Below are 18,895 nucleotides of genomic sequence, written 5' to 3'. Positions count from 1 at the left end.
TTTGCGCCACTACGCAGTCTCCATGGGCCAAAGGTCAGCGTGCTTTGACTGAGGTCCTTATCATTCCGTGCTGGCTACAAACTGCCACTGTCCAGAGTTCCTTCTTGATAGCTCTTTGTTTACAAGATTTTGAAGTCTGTCATAATTTGAAACAGTCATAGAACTCTGATAATTTTCAAGGATCCAATTCAGATCTGGGATCGAAATGATTCCTTGGAGTCTCCTTAGTTTAAAATTCTGTCGAACTTTTCAGGTTCTTAGCTACAAGGATGAGATTTAAAAAAGAGATAATGGGAATGACATATGACGCATGAACGGTAAGATCTATAACATTTGAATATTATAAGTGATATAGTATTTCCTTGGCAAGTTATAGAGAAATATTCTTCCATGTTTCAACATCGTGGAATAGAATCGTGGACACCTAAGGATAGTCCATATTAAGACACAACAACTAAATTATCATCATTTTTTTTACTCTATTATGTAGTAGAGGTCAATGTTTTCTAGTTTCCTTCATGGAAACAACAATTGATTTTCATGTATAATCAACAATGTTGGGGCCCTATAATACTAGTTATTACCCCATTACTATTGTAGTTATACCCCTTATTTATATTGTTGTGCCCATATTACCCCCATATTGTTATTTATGTGCCCCATAGAATCTCTCTATTGTTATTTTTGTGGCTTTATATTATTAGTGTTAGGTCGGCTGGATTATATTGTGACTCCTTAGACTCCTATATATAGAAATGAGGTTTTGTCATTTGTATCATCCAAGAATTGTTCATTTATGTAATGTAAAGGAGGTTGCCCCCTCTAAGAGGTTGAATTCTAAGGCGTTGATCTATCTTTTCTATCTTTTCTTGAGCTGGTTTCATAACATTTGGTATCAGAGCTTTGGATTCTAGGGTTTCGCTGCTCCAAACAAGTCATCGTGGAATTTTCGCTATAACATTTTTTCTGTGACGTTTCAGAGGTTGCAAAAAAAACCCATTTGAGAAGAATTGGCGCTGAACCTTGGGTCCGAATTTCAGAGCTTTTCGCACGATATTCTCGGAGATATGATCTGAGGAAGTTGGCCTTTTTGTAGACTCCTGAATTACATTCAAAACAGGTGACCTGGGGAAAATCGTCATACCTCTCTCTCTGAGGATCGGATTGAAATTTCGTCAAAAGGTACAGAAAGAGAACGGACTGTAGTTTCTTTTGTGTGTGGTTCAGATTCAAAGGTTGAAAGAGTGACTTGTGGCACGTCGTACAAGTTCGCTCTACCGAACCAGTATAAAAGCAAGTCACTGTGGGAGATTTCACATAACTCTTCCTTGGAGAATCCAATTTGGCTCAGACTTGTGGCATTGGAAAGAGGACACAGAAGGCTAGTACAGGTAGCAATTTCAGAATTGGATGATCCGAAATTACAGAGATACATCAGATTCAATATCAGGCTTCTATAAAGTGAAAAAAGGTGTGTAGTTTTTTTTTTTTTTAATTTTTGTGTAAGCTTGGTTTAACGGAATTCAAAGGGCATAGTAAAGCATTATTATCGGTAAATGATGCCCCAAGGAAAGAAAATGCAAACACCTAGTAAGGAACCTGAAAGCTCTAGCATGACTCATGAAGAAGAAGAAGAAATGCTACATGATATATCAAAATTACAAGAACAAGTGCAACAAATGTCACGCTCACAAAAGTTAACAGAAGCTAAGATAAGTGGCGTGGAATCTAAGATAAAGGGCATGGAAGCTAAGATGGATGATTTGAAGAAAGATTTGAAGAGAGACATGGCATATTTGAAGACAAATATGGAAGATTTGAAGAAGTTGCTACAAGAAAGGGTCACTAATGGTGAAAAGGTAGTAAAGGAAACTCATGATGAGAACAAAAGAAATGTTAATCATGATACCATAGACGCTAATGTTGGATTGAAGAATCACCATATTTCAAAAATCGATATGAGGAAGTTTGATGGCAAGGATCCCGCTACATGGATATTACAGATGGAGCAATTCTTCGATCTCAATAATGTGCAAAATGCACAAAAGGTACGTATGGCAACTGTATATTTGGAACCAAATCAGTTTGTATGGTATCAATGGCTTTGCTTTCGTAAACAATTTATCACTTGGGAAATTTTTACGGAAGAATTGATAGCACATTATGAAGATAAAAAAAGCAACACTTTTTTTAGCCAATTGATAAGTCTCAAACAAAAGGGTTCAGTAATGGAGCACATTGAGGAGTTCCAAAAATTGAACATAAGGGTAAAAGATATTCCAGAGGAGCATAGGATTGATGTGTTCATAGGGTCTTTAAAGGATAATATCCAACATGATGTTCGCCTTTGGGAACCGGATTCATTAGAGAAGGCATTCAGGTTAGCAAGAAAAATGGAAAGCAAAATTATGGCAACCAGGAAGCATACCACTCACAACTATAAAGACGGAAGTGTTGTTGCCCCTAGTCTTCCACAACCTATAAGGTTGACACCACAACAATTGGAAGAAAAAAGAGCAAAAGGGCTTTGTTACAGTTGCGATAACAAATACACTAAAGGTCATAAGTGTGCTGAGAAGAAATTATTCTACATAGATTGTGAAGAGGAAGAAGAAAAGGAGCAAGAAAGGTCAAAAGAAGAAGATATACTCGAGGAACAAAGCCTAGATGAAGAACAAATAAATCCGACCATATCTTGTAATGCATTGGCGGGAATTACCACTCCTCAAACCATCAAGATAGAAGGACAAATCAAGAAGAAAAAGGTAATAGTGTTGATTGATTCAGGAAGCACCCATAATTTTATTAATTGTAGGGTAGCAAAAGAATTGAATTGCTTCCTATATCCAGCACCAGAGTGTCAAGTGATGATTGCAAATGGAGGAACAATAAATTGCTCTGGAAAGTGCCATAATATCAAGCTATCCATGGGAGAATATGTATTGACTAGCCCAATGCTTTCCATTCCAATGGGAGGTGCAGATATTGTATTAGGAGTCCAATGGCTACAATCCTTGGGTACAATAGCTTTTAATTTTCACGAACTTTTCATCAAATTTTCTTTGGAAGGAAAGGAAGTTGAATTAAGGGGTATTGCAGGGAAACCAGGAAAGATAATCAGCTCTCATGGTATGACAAAGCTTCTAAGAAAGGAGCAAAGAGGTGTAATTGCACAATTATGCTCGCTAGATGTTTCCACATTGGAATCATCTATTTCTCCAGATCTCCAAAAAGTCTTGGACGATCATTCCAAGGTATTTGAGACTCCCAAGGGTCTCCCACCTATGCGTGATCATGATCATGCTATTCATCTGATTCCAGGAAGTGTTCCTCCAAACATCAGGCCGTACAGATATCCCTATGTCCAAAAAAGTGAAATTGAACATATGGTTGCAGAATGCTAGAGGCTGGTATAATTCAACCGAGTCAAAGTTCTTTCTCAGCTCCAGTAGTATTGGTCCACAAGAAGGATGGATCATGGCGCATGTGTCTAGATTATAGGGAGCTCAACAAGCTCACTATTAAAGATAAGTTCCCCATTCCTGTTATTGATGAATTACTGGATGAATTGCATGGATCAATTTACTTCACCAAGTTGGATCTTCGTTCGGGATATCATCAAATCAGAATGAAGATTCAAGACATTCCAAAAACGGCATTTAGAACTCATGAGGGTCATTATGAATTTTTGGTCATGCACCTTCAGCATTTCAAGGTTTGATGAATTCAATTTTCAAACCATTCCTTAGAAAATTTGTGCTAGTTTTTTTGATGATATACTAATCTAGAGCAAGTCTTGGAAGGATCATGTTGAACATGTTGACAGGGTGCTACAACTATTGGAGGAGAAACAATTATATGCAAAAAGATCCAAATGTTTCTTTGGAGTCCAGGAGGTGGAATATTTGGGTCATATTGTATCTCATGAAGGAGTTAAGGTAGACCCTAGCAAAATTAAAGCCATTAAGGAATGGAAAATCCCCACATCCATAAAGCATCTGCGAGGATTTCTTGGGTTGATAGGGTATTATCGCAAGTTTGTTAAGAATTATGGGAGAATAGCAGCACCTCTAACAACATTATTGAAGAAAGATTCATTTTCATGGACTCTGGAAGCAACAAAGGCCTTTGAACATCTTAAAGAGGCAATGTGCCAAGCACCGGTCTTAGCTACACCGGACTTCACAAAAACCTTTACTGTGGAATGTGATGCTTCAGGAAATGGAATTGGTGCTGTTCTAATGCAAGACGAAAGACCCATTGCTTTTGAAAGTCGTCCAATCAAGGGAAAGTTTTTAAGAAAAGCTATTTATGAGAAGGAAATGTTGGCAATACTCCATGCACTTAAGAAATGGCGACCCTACCTAATGGGAAGACACTTCAAGGTAAAAACGGATCATGATAGCCTTAAATACTTTTTATAACAAAGATTATCCTCTGAAGAGCAACAAAAGTGGGTTACAAAGATGTTGGGTTATGACTTTATCTACAAGAAAGGGAAGCAAAATGTGGTGGCAGATGCACTCTCAAGAAAGGATGAGGATGTGGAAGCATTGTTGTGTGCCATTTCTATTATCCAACCAGATTGGATAAACGAAGCAAGGGAGGAATGGAAGAATGGCGAAGAAGTGTGGGCACTTATTCGAAAGATACAACAAGATTCCAGTACTTCTGATACATTTAGCTGGCAAAATGATTCGTTATGGTACAAAGATCGCTTATACCTCTGTAAGAATTCCCAGCTAAAACAAAAGATTCTTATGGAATTGCACACTTCTCCCTTAGGAGGGCGCTCAGGATTTTTAAAAACTTACCACAGGGTTAAGAAGGAATTTTTTTGGATGGCCTTAAATCAATATTCAAAAAGTTTGTGGCGGAATGTTTGGTTTGCCAACAAAATAAAGTTGAAACAATTAAGACACCGGGTCTATTACAACCTTTATCCATTTTCCAAGCCAACGTTGGGAAAGGAGGTTTCAATGGATTTTGTCACAGGTTTACCCAAGTCTGAGGGAAAGAGTGTCATCATGGTGGTAGTTGACAGACTTACCAAGTATGCACACTTTTGTGCATTATCACATCCATTTAAAGCCAGTACAGTTTCTACTGCATTTATGGAAACAGTTCAAAAGCTACATGGAAACCCAAAGATTATTGTAAGTGACAGAGATCCCATTTTCACTGGAAATTTTTGGACAGAATTATTTTCTTGTCTTGGTACTCAGTTAGCTCATAGCTCATCTTATCATCCTCAATCTGATGGGAAAACTGAGATAGTAAACAAATGTTTGGAAGGATATCTTCGTTGCTTTGTATCTGATAAACAGACACAATGGGTCAAATGGTTGCCTCTGGCTGAATGGTTGTATAACACTTCCTTCCATACAGCAACAAAAATGACCCCATTTATGGCACTTTATGGGTATCAACCACCATCCATCACATCATATTTAAGAGAAAATTCTAAGGTTCAGGCAGTGGAACATCACATCGAACATCAACAACAAGTCCTCCAACTCTTAAAGGATAACCTCGTGTTGGCACAAAATAGAATGAAACAACAGGCAGATCAACATCGCAGTGAAAGAAGTTTTGATGTAGGTGATTGGGTATTCCTACGGCTACAACCATATAAGAAAATGTCCCTAAAGCAAGCTAAGAAGGATAATAAATTATCACCAAAGTATTATGGTCCGTACAAGGTGTTGCAAAAGATTGGTACTATGGCATACAAATTGGAGCTTCCTGCAGCTTCTCGATTGCACCCAGTCTTCCATGTTTCATGTTTAAAGAAGGTTATAGGTGACAAGATCCCAATTCAAACAATATTTCCAAAACTTGATGAGGAAGGAAAAATTATATTGGAACCGGAAGCAGTCACAGAAACAAGAACTCGACAACTACGAAATCGATCAATTTCAGAGTATCTTATCAAGTGGAAGAACTTATCCGCTGAAGATTCCACATGGGAGGATGAGAATTTTATGCAGAAGTATCTAGAACTACTCAAGCGTTGAGGACAACAATTTTTTGAAGGAGAGGGGCATGTTGGGGCCCTATAATACTAGTGATTACCCCATTACTATTGTAGTTATACCCCTTATTTATATTGTTGTGCCCCTATTACCCCCATATTGTTATTTATGTGCCCCATAGAATCCCTCTATTGTTATTTTTGTGGCTTTATATTATTAGTGTTAGGTCGGCTGGATTATATTGTGACTCCTTAGACTCCTATATATAGAAAGGAGGTTTTGTCATTTGTATCATCCAAGAATTGTTCATTTATGTAATGTAAAGGAGGTTGCCCCCTCGAAGAGGCTGAATTCTAAGGCGTTGATCTATCTTTTCTATCTTTTCTTGAGCTAGTTTCATAACAAACAACACATGGAATTTGGGGTATTCAAGGGTGAATAAAAACATATACTTTTCCATGCCAACTTCAAAGGGTTCATAGGTCCTAGATGTTGAACCTACATTTTGATACCAAGTGTAGGGACCTTCCCTATGATTTTCTTTCTTAAATGGTTACAAATTAGATTTAATAATAGCAACATGTTTTAGATACATGAGCCAAGCTCATATTTAACTAAATACAAGTTGGTGAGATTTAAGTTACGATATTGAAGATAATAATCAACTAAGTATTCCTTTTTAAACTAGTTATTCATGACCCACATCCATTATGAAAGTCACATATTAATTAAAAATACGTCCACATTGGAAACACATAAAATTTAAGGTACATATCTCAATATCCTATAAATTTATAATCCAACCATTATATCGTTCACTTTTACACTCTGGTAGATATAGATACAACAAAATCATGTAATAGAACATCATGAATATGCTAGGTATCATTCACCTAGGAATGGAGATTCAATCTCATCTTTGCTGCTGCTTTCACTCCCTTGTTAATGTCCATGTTCATGTGTGGAGAATGATGTGTCCTGACCGAATCTTGTTGACTCATTGGTTGACCTCACAACCTAATCCTTGGGTACTCCTCTTTCCCACAGACCTTTGAGCTGCAATGAGGTTGTAAGCAGAGGAGGAATGCTAGCTAATGGAGGAGAGAAGTTCTAGCTCAAAATTCCTCCCTCTAATGTCCTCCACCTCACGAAAATCACTATAGGCTGCATAGTAACTATAGCATTATCTAATCCATCCAACAATAGGGAAAAAATATATCCTTCTCCCATGGCTTGCCTCATCTTTTATCAGAGGCTTCATAGGTGACACTTGACACTGCATGTATAAATAATTATTTTTATTAATATAAAATATCAATTATTCACTGACTCCCGTGTCAGTCTCTCACCAAGTTTCTCCTAATTTATTTACTTAAATTTTTAATCAAAATAATATTTTTCCTCACCCCAACATGACTCTTTATTTCTTCTCTTAGTTTTCTCTCGATCCCCCTTTTATACTCCTTATTTTGTGTTCACTACTAAAGTCAATAGGTATGCCTCGGCTTTGGTCCCTAACTATCCCTACTTTATCTCAACTTGTTTATTAGATGGAGATCCTTGTGTTGGCTCTTTCCCACATGGAGGTTTTCTCATGAAACTAAATGTCTCTAATTTAAATTATTATTCTTTATTTTTATTCACCACCCTCTTTTCTTAATGAGGTTAAACTTTATTTGGATGAATGTTTTTAATTAACTCTATGTCCCTTTGCCCTTTTTACCTATTAAGCACTAACATAATTTGGGGTTAATCTATATGCACATTATCTACTTAAGATTTTCCAAATGTGGGAATGGTAGAGTTATCCAATTGGTTCAATCTTTTTATTTATTCCTATTCTCTCTTTACCCCAAGGTTTATTCTTGATGTAGATAACTTGGTGCTAAAACCTCATTTACCACATTATGTAAAATAGTATGATTATTATATCTTAATTATATATCGATAATTTTTTCTTGATGCCAAGGGTGCGAAGTTGGTTGTGCCCTTCAAGAGTTTCCCTTCAAAGTTCCAGGGGTTCCACACTGCTTACCCTCCAAGCATCTAGTAACTATGAGGGGAAAAAATAGGTGCAATGAGGGAGACCATTATCCTCTCCTATGTCGTCCTCTATGGCGAGAATAATCATGTTGGGGATTATGGAATCCACCTTGGTGTGTGCACCCCAGAAAAACCTTAGTGAGTGACCCAATCCGAGGTCATCCCACGACATTGTGATTTTCAAGGAGAAGGTATCCCAACACCTTCCAGCCTAAGTCATGGTGGGAGTGCTAGTGAGTGAAATCAGGTACGTTATCCCACCCCTCCTATGAAGTTCCATATCTCTGTACAACCCGATCACACTTGTGTGAGTCATGCAACCAAACTGCACCCACAAGCACTAACATGTCATTAGGATTCATCGCATAGATTTAAATTGAATTTTATTATTATAATATAATAGCATGTGATTCAAATCAAACTAAAGGTTGTTGACTCATTACGTGCAAGTGCATATGAGTAGTCTCTTTCCACACTCAATAATCATTAGTAATAATTAATTCATAATCTTAGTCACCAATATAATTATGGATGCTAATAAATTATCATGACATAATCATCAACATTTTCGTAATTATGTGTAAGAAATAATGTAACCAAACACACAATGAATCCATCACATGATTAGACGTAATCATGAAATATGTCTATCACAATTATTATCCTCATAATATTAGACTAGAAAACTAATTATTATCACATCCACTCATAGCAAGAGTCAAATATCTAGTTCCTCAACTTGAGGTCCTCAAAGAAGAATGTATTAAGGCTCTTGTCATACCAGTTACTCAACCAAAGTGGGCACAACAATATAGAAGAAGCATATGTAAATTAACAAAAATATTTTAATCTTTATATTTTGTTGTGATTATATATATATATATATATATATATATATATATAATTTTTTAATTTATACCATATAGAATTAAATTATATCAATTTATTCCCTGATGGGGGTGGTAACGGACAACTCAGAGGCACAGGGGGAGGCATTAAATTCCTTTTCCATGCGACATTCAACATGATAAGGTGTGTCGAGGAGGTTTCATTTGGTGAGCGTGTGTTGAAGATTCTAGAGAGCATATTTATTTTAATTGGTGCTTGCTTGGTCATTGACTTCTATTGGTGGTTTCATGAGATGAACAGTAAGGTTGCGTTGGGAGTTACATCTTCAGATGCACGGGGTGGCTTCTTGTCTAAGCCATTCCTTACCCCTTGCTCGAAGAACACTAAGTTGCTCAACTTTTATGGGAGGAGGGTGCCTATTTTGTCTAGGTGGTGGTACATAATATAATTGTTTGGGACCCTAATTCATTGTAGCATGCACATGAAGTGGGTAAACTCTTGGAGTTTGAGTGTGCTAGAATCCAAGTAGAAAGGGCCACTATCATGTTTACTTTTGGGGTTTCCAACTACTCTCTCGTGCAGGAAAATTTCTCAAGTTTGAATGTATCTGCTTTTCTCGAGTTGCTCATTGAGTGGTCAAATATTTTCCTTGTATGGGAGTTGTTAGGTGCCCGATGTTTGTTGATGAGACTGTAAGAGGTGGTAGTATCCCTTCTGTGGTTTGTGATATTCACCCTTTTGGCAATTCATCCTTAGGGAATCAATGGAGTGGAGCGCCTGGCGTCATAAGCAAGTTGCTCCTGGCAAAAAGGTATGGTAATGTCCTGTCGAGCAAGGAGGATAGGTGGTGGTCGCGTTTCAGGCTTGGGGGTTTGGTGTAGGTAGTAGTGGGTTTCACCCAAATTGGTGGCTAGAAGAGGGTCATTCACTTGTGGCTATTATTTTGCATTGTCTTACATATATTGTTCTTTCAAAAGAGGTTTACAGGGCCACAATTAGTAGTTGGCTCTTTTGGTGTGAGTATTTTTTAGAGTTGGGTGGGTTGGTAAGCTTACAAACTATGCAATGTTAAAGAGGATGCACTCATAGGGGCATTGGTCCTTGGGTTCAAGGTGTTGTTCATCATGCATAATACTAGGACATTGACAAAGAGGTGGACCAACAACTCGCCAATTCGCCAAGGGGGATTCACTAGGGGAGCAATACCATACCATGTGCATTCATATTGGGGGATATATATTGAGGAAAAAATGACATAATATATTGAGCATATAATAGGGGGTAAAGAGTTTTTATATTGTCAAGTATAAAAAATGGAGCTCAAAGTTAGTGAAAAAATATAAAGAGGTAGAAAAAATGATAATGAAAAATTGGATACCTATAATATCTAGTGAAAGTGGAGGTTTTTTAAATTGCGAAGGTGTATTGGGTTCGTATTGGTAGGGGGTTAAATAATGTAATTTTTTGAGGTATTTTCTAATATGTAGTCAAAATAAGGGTAATGTTTAGTACGCCATGAATGCACATGATATGTCAGTGTTATACAATATTTTTTTACACTTCCCATATTGTATCCTGAAGTGTCGAACTTTGTGTCATTATGTCACAAAATGATGGAATATGTTAGTGTATTCACCATGAAACATGTTCAAAAGCATCCGTAAAGAAAAGAAGAAAAATTTCCTTGAAAGAAATTCTGAAGAACTTTTCAAAAACATTGTTTTTTAAGATCAATGAGTTTTGCATAACCAGTGAGCCGTGTGAGAGTGTGAGTTTTGCATCATACTCTCCTAGCACTACCAACACGACTTTTATCAGGAAATCCACGTTGGTCCTCTTCAAGTAGTTTTTCCCAAAATGGAGGAGAAGCTTTTCTTATTAGAAGTCTCGAGAAAGATGAGCTGGTTACAGGTGAATGAAGATTGGGACTAGCCCTCCCATTCTTGGTCCTTGATCCTACTTTCATGGATATTTCCCTTGAGATGTGGAAATTCTCTCTCCTTTCATGGATCCTCAACTCCCTCTGCTTCCCTATAAATGATATCCCTACTATCCACTAATGGTTGGCTAATGATTGGTTTCCTTCCTAGTGCTGAACTATGCCTAATTGCTGCCAGTTTGCTAAGGAGAAAGGAGTGCTTGAAGGTTAAGTCTAGGACTTGGAAACTCGCCTAAAGGAGGTTTCCAACATCAAGTCTTAAGTGGTTGTAATGATCCCTTTACCATCTATTACTAATAAATTATGTGTTTACTTTCCATAAATGTGTCAATTATTGCTCCTTTAGTGTAATACTCCTTGATCTATTACATAGTTTATATCGGAATGAATTTTCTTATGTATGTGTTTTTGGTCTCCACGTGATCTTCCTTGCAGGTATTCATCCATGATAGTGAAGAGGAGATTGATCTTGGAAATGAAAGAATCAAGGATGATAGCAACAGATGTTAGCATTAGGGTGAGGTAGGTCATCTATCCTCCTTTGTGTTTTCTGATATAAACTAGGAAATTTTACACTTATTTGTCTTTGTTTGTTGCTAGATCCTCCCATAGGACTACAGGGATTGTTTCTTTCCGCAGAAAGGATTGTCTGCACAACAAAATCATGACTCCACTAGGGAGCTTATAACCCTTCAAACTTCTTTTATGTTTGGTATTTTTGATTACTTTGGCCAACCTCCTAGTGATCTATAACTTAGGTTCATGATGGGTCCGCACTCTGAGTAGTATCTTCTTTAGAGTGTCAAGTCTAAATATCTCCTTGAGTTTCTTTTCTATTTTCCCAAGTCTGTCTCCCCATCGTGTTTTCTCCAGAAACAACCACGTTGTCAACGCTTATTTTACGAGTACAATTGCGCTTGTACCTCTGTCTCACACTTTCTGCTCGTGTCGATGCATAAAATAGAGTTTTTTTTACGATTTCTACCAGAAAGGTCTAGTGTGTCTTGATCTCTGAAGTGTCCTCCTACTCTATGTGCATATAATTTTCCGTTGTTTTTGTTGATTTCTTATTGGTTTGAAAAAATCCATCCCATTGTTTGAAGTAGTGAAAGTGAATTTTAGTTGAGTCTTTAGTTCTTTGGGTCAATTGAATTTATTGTTTGCTGCTTGTATGTGTGGAAGGAATACTGATTTGTTGTTGGTTAAAACATTATTAGTTCTTTTGAAAACCATAAAAAAATGGCATTTTCATTTTCTTAGCTTTCATCTCAATGTTTACTTTTCGAGATTGTATTAGATTACATTACATTGAAAAGTCGTTTTTGGGATTATCATTGAGCATAGATTACATTTCTTAGTGTTGAAAGCTCAAATTACATTCTCATCCATTGAAAAGAAAAAGTGAAAAAATTCATGTAGGTGCATTTTAGTGAATTGAATTTCATTTCACTTTTGGTGGGTGCGTTGGAATAGTGAAAGTGAAATATCTAGTTAGGAATCTTTGTTTGTTGCATACTTGGTTGTTGTATCAATGTTTGAGCTTATTCCCTACACTAGATAGATTTCATTGAAATGAAAAGAATCATTTTTTCATTAGTTGCATCGTAGGCGTATTCAGGTGACATTGGATTTTGAGCCTTGAAACTGTAACTTAATTCAAGATCAAATTTAAAATTTACCTGAATTAACCTAAGGAGCATTTGGAACATTAACGAAAAAATCTAGAGGTCTACGCTAGAGATGTTCTCCGACATCGTTAAACATAGGAACTGTCATTGTTTGCCAATGTTGCATCCTGGGGTTGAAATCTCGTTCCACCTAGGAAAGTGTATAAGATCGTTCTCTAGTACTTTTGGGTATATTGGAGGCACTCCACACATGGTAATTATATGGGAACACTCTCATCGAACGGTTACGCATTAGACAACACTACTACAAACTTCACTCCCACATACCATCGTGTATGTTTTGGGAGTCCCTAATAGGTTTCTATCCATCCATAGGTAACCGAGTTTGTCGCCTTGTATACCGTGATACATGAAACAAAACATTCGGGGAGATTGGCTGTCGTACGTTAAGTCCTTGGTTCACCAAGGTGTATATTGCAGTTCATGGTTACTTGGTAAACCTTCATGCCTAGTTACCCCTTTTTGATTTTTTTTTGTGTGTTGCTGATTTCTAAAATTAATTGAGCATGAAATAACAACCTACTTGTGAAACAACTCCTTTTGTCATCAAAATGAATGGTTAATTGTAAAAAATGGAATTGAACCAAAAGTATTCACCAACACACAATTAGTAATTGATTTCGTGAAAAATCCATTGTCAAAGAGTCAAACCCCTTTATCATAATGATATATGGCCCAACTCTAGCATGCAACCATATGTAGTAGTTCAATCCACAGGTAGGCTCGGGTATGGAAACCCTCACCTCTTCCCTATGCATAAAATGACTAAAAATGTGTAATGGTTGAGAGAGATGTTTTAATAGGTTGGAGGTGTCTAGTGAACTTGGCCACCTTTGGCTAGTAAAATTAAGTTTGAGTTATGTAATCCATGCAATGTGGAGATGTCAACTCAAAATAAGATGGTGTCCTCAAAGAGTGGGGTCATAATCACGAGGAGAGATAAATAATTACAGTGGGTGGAGACAACGGTCCAAAAGAGGAAACCTGTGTTAGTGCCATGTCACTAGAGCGCTCCAATATTTTATCCCAAAGAGGATATTATGTACTAGGATCGACTTCATTTGCACAGTCACTCATTCCAAAACTAGTAGAGGAATGACAAACTATTGTATTAGATAAGCTAGGGTGCCACCGAGGAGTTTTGAACCCTATCTGCAAGTTCTATAGGAGAAAGTTATAGGCAGGTCTACAAGTGCTATAGGAGGGTTGAGAGGAGCTACAAGAGGAATTTGGAGTTGAAAAAGGAGTTATAGTGGCTTGATATTGTCTCAAAACCATCATGCATAGACATAATGTTTTTGACAAGAAGTAAGTGTCACCCTTCTTCCTTGTCTATACATCCATTTTAATGAGAAGTTCGCTTGAAATTAAGATCCTGTAATAGTCGAATGAGTAAGAGGAGGTATTTTTGAAAATTGTTGTGGTTAAACGAAGAGAAAAGTAGTTTGGTTGATATCAATTCGAGCACCCTTCTCCCTCACTACTACCAAGAAACTTAACTTTGTTTCACCATTGAGATTGTTTGAAATTTTTTGAATTCCACACATAAATAGAACCAAGGAGGAATAATAGAAGAAATGGGGGGAGGATTTAATAGAAGAGAACCCTCAGATACCAAGAGGATTGCCAACACCCTCCTGTAGTGGACATATTCAAAAGACAACAATGTTTGGGTTTCTTTGAGTTTCTAGTGGGGTATGATTGTGATCTTACTCATGAATTTGCCAAGGAATTAAATTCTCAAGAGGAAGACAGTGCCACTACTATTGTCAGATGGTTGGCCATTTCTCTTAGTCCTGAAACCATAAGAAAAGTGTCCACCTTACCTCTAGGAATTAGGTGGAGCAAAGAAGACAAGCAAGTCAGTGTCATAGTTAGGAATAACTTCTTCCTTTCAAAAGAGAAGCGTGTAGAAGATAATAAATCAGTACGAAGAGAAAGTATATCTTACCCTTGGTATGAGGTAGCTTACCATATCCTCAAGTATATATCTTGTGAAGGGAGATTGGGTGTGGTTTATGCTTGCCACTTCATAATACTCCATGATATAAGATTAAAGGAATAATTGCCTCTCCCTCAAACACTTAGTGTTCCCCATTTCCTCCTACAGTAAATCATGGAGACAAGTAAGAAGGTAAGGGAAGGGAAGAAGCAGCACTTAGTGCATCATGACCTCATAAAGTTAATAGTGATGGATGCTTTGAACCACTTGAGGATCCCTATCATATGGAATAAATTTTTGGACATGGATAGGGAGACTTTAATAGAAACCCAAGCCATCACACTTGGAGAGACACCAACCTATATAATTGGAGGTCGAAAAGAAAAAAAAAAGGAAGAAGAAGGAGCAAGGACATAGGAGGAAGAGGCAGCAAGAACAAAAGAGGAAGATAGAAAAATAGAGGAAAAAGAGGCAACAGAGACAGAGGAAGGAGAAGTAGAAATCAAAGGAGAAGTGGGGGAGAAGAAAGTAGATGAAAGAGTAAGCCCCAAGGAGACTTATAAACCCCAAGGAGTAGAAGAACAACCACATCAAAAAATTCTATCTCCAGGGGATACTGAACAGGAAGTAGCTGAACATTAGCTAAATTGGGCACTCCTATTAAGCCCAAGAGGAAGAAGTCAAGACAAGGTCCCATGTATTTCAGAATTGGAAAGAGCACTAGAATTAGACAAAGGAAACCAAAAGCTCATATAAAGGTCCCTATCATTATTGATAAATCAACAAATAAAAAGGAAGAAATAGGACCCAATGAAGGAAAGATTGAGGAGTCCAGTCCTCATAAAACCAAAACCAAGTCACCTGTAGCATTTGTGGGTAGGACCACCACTAGGTCAGTGACCTTCAAGAAGCCATGGACACAAATTTCCTTTGAGAAAGCAAAAGAAGACAAGCTATATGAGGAACATGGTTTGCTACCAGAGAGACATGGTTTGCTACAGGAGGGGCAGAGCCTGCTACAAGGAGAAAAGGGGAAGTTACATGAGAACAAAAAAGAGTTACAAAAGGAATCATCCAACTCAAAGTTAGTTGGAAAAGACCCACAAGAGCTCCAAGAGCCTGACCCACAACCTAGCTTCGGGTCCTGCTACAAATTTATTGAATGAGGATGGATTATCCTTGAAAAATTTGCAATCCTAGTCCTCTATGAGTTGGAGATAGAGAGAGGTAGAACCCACAGGTGGATGAAAAGTTCCAAATCCAAGAATGTGGAAGATGTGGGTATAATGGAGGAGAAATTTATTGAAATGGGTAAGGAATTAAGTGATTTGAGACTAAGGGAGTCTATTATGAAGGAGAAGATATAGGTAGAAAATACAAGGTTGAGAGAAAGGTTGCAGGAGAAAGAAAAACAACTTGCCACAATGAAAATTCTCTCTATGGAAGCCCTGCAATGTAGGAAGCCATCAAATCATTATGCTGTCTTCCTCAAAGAATAGTGGCTGCAGTTCCAAATAAAAAATCTAGCACAATATGGATCCCTGCCTTTTCAGGATTGCAGACAGTTTATTGATTTTTGCAACCAAACTAATATGGAAGTCAGGGCAAAGTTAGTTGAATTCTATATGCATAATCTCACTTTGACAGATATAAATTTTTGGGATCCCAATTCAAGATTGGGATACATGTAGCTAATGACGTTAGTATATTGGTTGACTCATCAGGAGACAAGGGTTGAGGAGGTGAAAAAGGAAATTCTTAAGGAGGAGAAGGAACCCTTGTATATTAAAGAAAAGCTAGTGAGCCCTAAGGCTATCATCAACAATCATAGCATCATCTCCAATGATGCTTCTTTAGCACCCAAATACATGCTACCTAGGAGCAAACCATTCTATATTTGATGGCACCTTTAGAATGTTGGGAACAGAGAGTCTGCAAGCTTTCCAAAGAAGATGGCATGCCTTACCCCATAGTCTACAAGTCAAAGAATATCACCCTCCTGAAAGGCTAAGGAATGCCTTGGAGAGAACACCATTGTACAAGAGTATCATGCACAAAATGAAAATGAGGTAGCTAGGACTCAAACTCAATCCACCCTTGCTACTAGGCTTACAATAATGAAGAGATGAAATATAAGAGCAGAGGGAGTGGACTGAGATAGAAAGAAATGTAGGTTTTTACCCAAAAGAGGTCACACCATCTGAGGAGCCTTGGGGTGTCAGGGAGGCTACCAAGGGCATGAAAAATCTTCACATGGATGAGTAAGTTTCTTAGAGGATGAGGAAAAATTTCAGCAGGGGGGTGATGATGAGTCCCATCAATTGGTATATTTTTAAGATCATCATTTCATCCTCTAGCCTTAAAACTATCATTCTCTCACATTAATTCACATTTTTTGTTATATTATGCTTATTAAGAGGATTAAAAGGTGTTTTTCATAGTATATGGCCTAGTTTGGTTTAATTCTAGGAAAAATAAGCATTTTTGAGGCAACAGAGAATCTAGGGGACTTGTCCACCTCTTTAACTCACTAACTCGAGTTGGGACCACAACATCCTCTCTCACTAGTTCAAATTCATTGGTAGCCGAGTGACTCCTAGTCCAAGTGAAGCTCAAGAGAGAAAAGATCCACCATTTCCGAGATCAAGGAGGGAATCACTCCTATTTTTAAGGGAGCTACTGTCAACTACCCTTTTGTATAAATAAACAAGAAGAAAATCTCATTAGGATTCAATTTTTTTATTCAGCTAGGTGTAGTTATTAAGGTTGAAGCTTGACATTGTCATTTTGAAATTTTATGTGATGTATGAGACCTTTACTTTTTTATAATGAGAAGTTGGAGATTAAGTTGCATATGAGTTAGTTTTAGAGGGATGAGACCCTTGGGTTTGGGCCCAACCTAGAGGCTTTGGTACCTCTTTTGTACTTCTGTTTTGTTCTCGATTCCAAGAAGTTTATGGTTTGTTTCATTTCAATAGAGATTAAGCTATAAAAGCCTATGGTTGAAAGCTTCTACATCACCTCTCTTGTGGGAGAATGAGTGGAAGGATTCAAAACCTCAGTCCAAAAATATTTTGTTTATGATTTCTTTCCAATATAATAATGTTAATTGTTCTACGTTACATTTTATTTCTATAGCTTAGAAGTCATTTTAGTGATTAGATTAGTGTTATGGCATGAAATAGATGTTATTTAAATTCAACTCATCTTTTCCATTATAGGTTATATAATTTTTTTAATGATCAATGGATGTATGCATGTGATTGATTGCTGGGTTGTGTTGATCTATAGGGAAGGGAACATTTTCCACTTCCATCTTAGACTTCTCCATATTCTTTTTCCACCCTCAATTCTGTCCCAATTTTTTTTTTCCATAAGCTAGTTTGCCTAGTAAACGTAGGACACTGTGAACATTCATCCTAGTGCAAGACAAACCTCTAAGAGGTCCTGAACTTGGCTATGGAGCTCAACCCAACCTCCCTCCATTCTCTTTATTCTCCATTCACCTCTCCATACCCTTAAGGCATCATTTTCACCCTAAAAAACTCCCGGAACCCCTCCTTTAGCATTACAGGTTCTCCTATAGCACCACTTTTCTTCACCAATTTTGATCCTCACTTCAAATTTAGCTCAATCAAGATTAATAATGACCCCCAACTATGATTTGATGAAAGGGGAATATCCTAGGCCACTCCTACCATTCCTTTTCCTCACCACAAAACATAGTATAATTAGTTTTTTGACTCACAATTATGATGCAAGTTCTATTTATGATTTCAAATAAAGTGTGAACTAGGTAGATGATACATTTAATTATGTTGGTAGTTTGATGAATTATGAAAGATATAGTAGCTTCCTTTTTGCAAGTAGATTTGGTAGTTTGATGAATTTTGCGAGATGAAATGAATTTCTTTTTGCGAGTAGATTAGCCCTTGTTCTTTCATGAATTGATTAATTAGCATCTACAAGTTGAGCAAATAGAATTTCCACTTTCATAGTTAGAATTAGTTTTCAATTGTATTTTCATCAACAAACTTTCATTGTAGTTTAGTAGGAGGAAGTTTCTCCGAGAACTTTGATCAAATATCATGAAGTAGGGTGGTATGCGTAAAATCCAATCTATTGGGCATATAACACTGTCACCTCTAACTTTGTACGAAACCCAGGTTGATAATTTGAGTTGAGGAGCCTTTAAGAGTTGCAACATTATTTGTGCAATACCAGGGCTCACTAACATCGAAAGAAAAATGATTTAGCATCATTGGACTACTCTTTAATCCAAGCAGCATGAGGCATGTAGAATCCCATGTGAACCAGCAAGGACTACCTTGTAAGGTTAAATACTCCTCGGTGACTAATAGTGAAATAGTAATGTGAGATAAAGGACAAAAAATTCCCCATTGGGGAGTGATATAGAACATGAAACCATAAGCTCCCAAGTAGTTGGAAGAAAATTTTA

General features: G+C 37.3%; 1 protein-coding gene across 1 annotated transcript in view; it reads left to right on the top strand.

Moving 5' to 3' along the window:
• The window catches only part of LOC149262785 (uncharacterized), a 66,874-nt gene that overhangs the window by 21,002 nt on the left and 26,977 nt on the right, over window positions 1-18,895 (top strand). The window lies entirely within an intron of this gene.

Source organism: Pinus tabuliformis, chromosome 6 (genome assembly GCF_031772625.1).
Source record: "Pinus tabuliformis cultivar Carrire ecotype Pingquan chromosome 6, CPIR1, whole genome shotgun sequence".
NCBI classification, from domain to species: domain Eukaryota; kingdom Viridiplantae; phylum Streptophyta; class Pinopsida; order Pinales; family Pinaceae; genus Pinus; species Pinus tabuliformis.
Note: the sequence above shows the minus strand (reverse complement) of the source record. Positions and strands in the feature narration are given on the sequence as shown.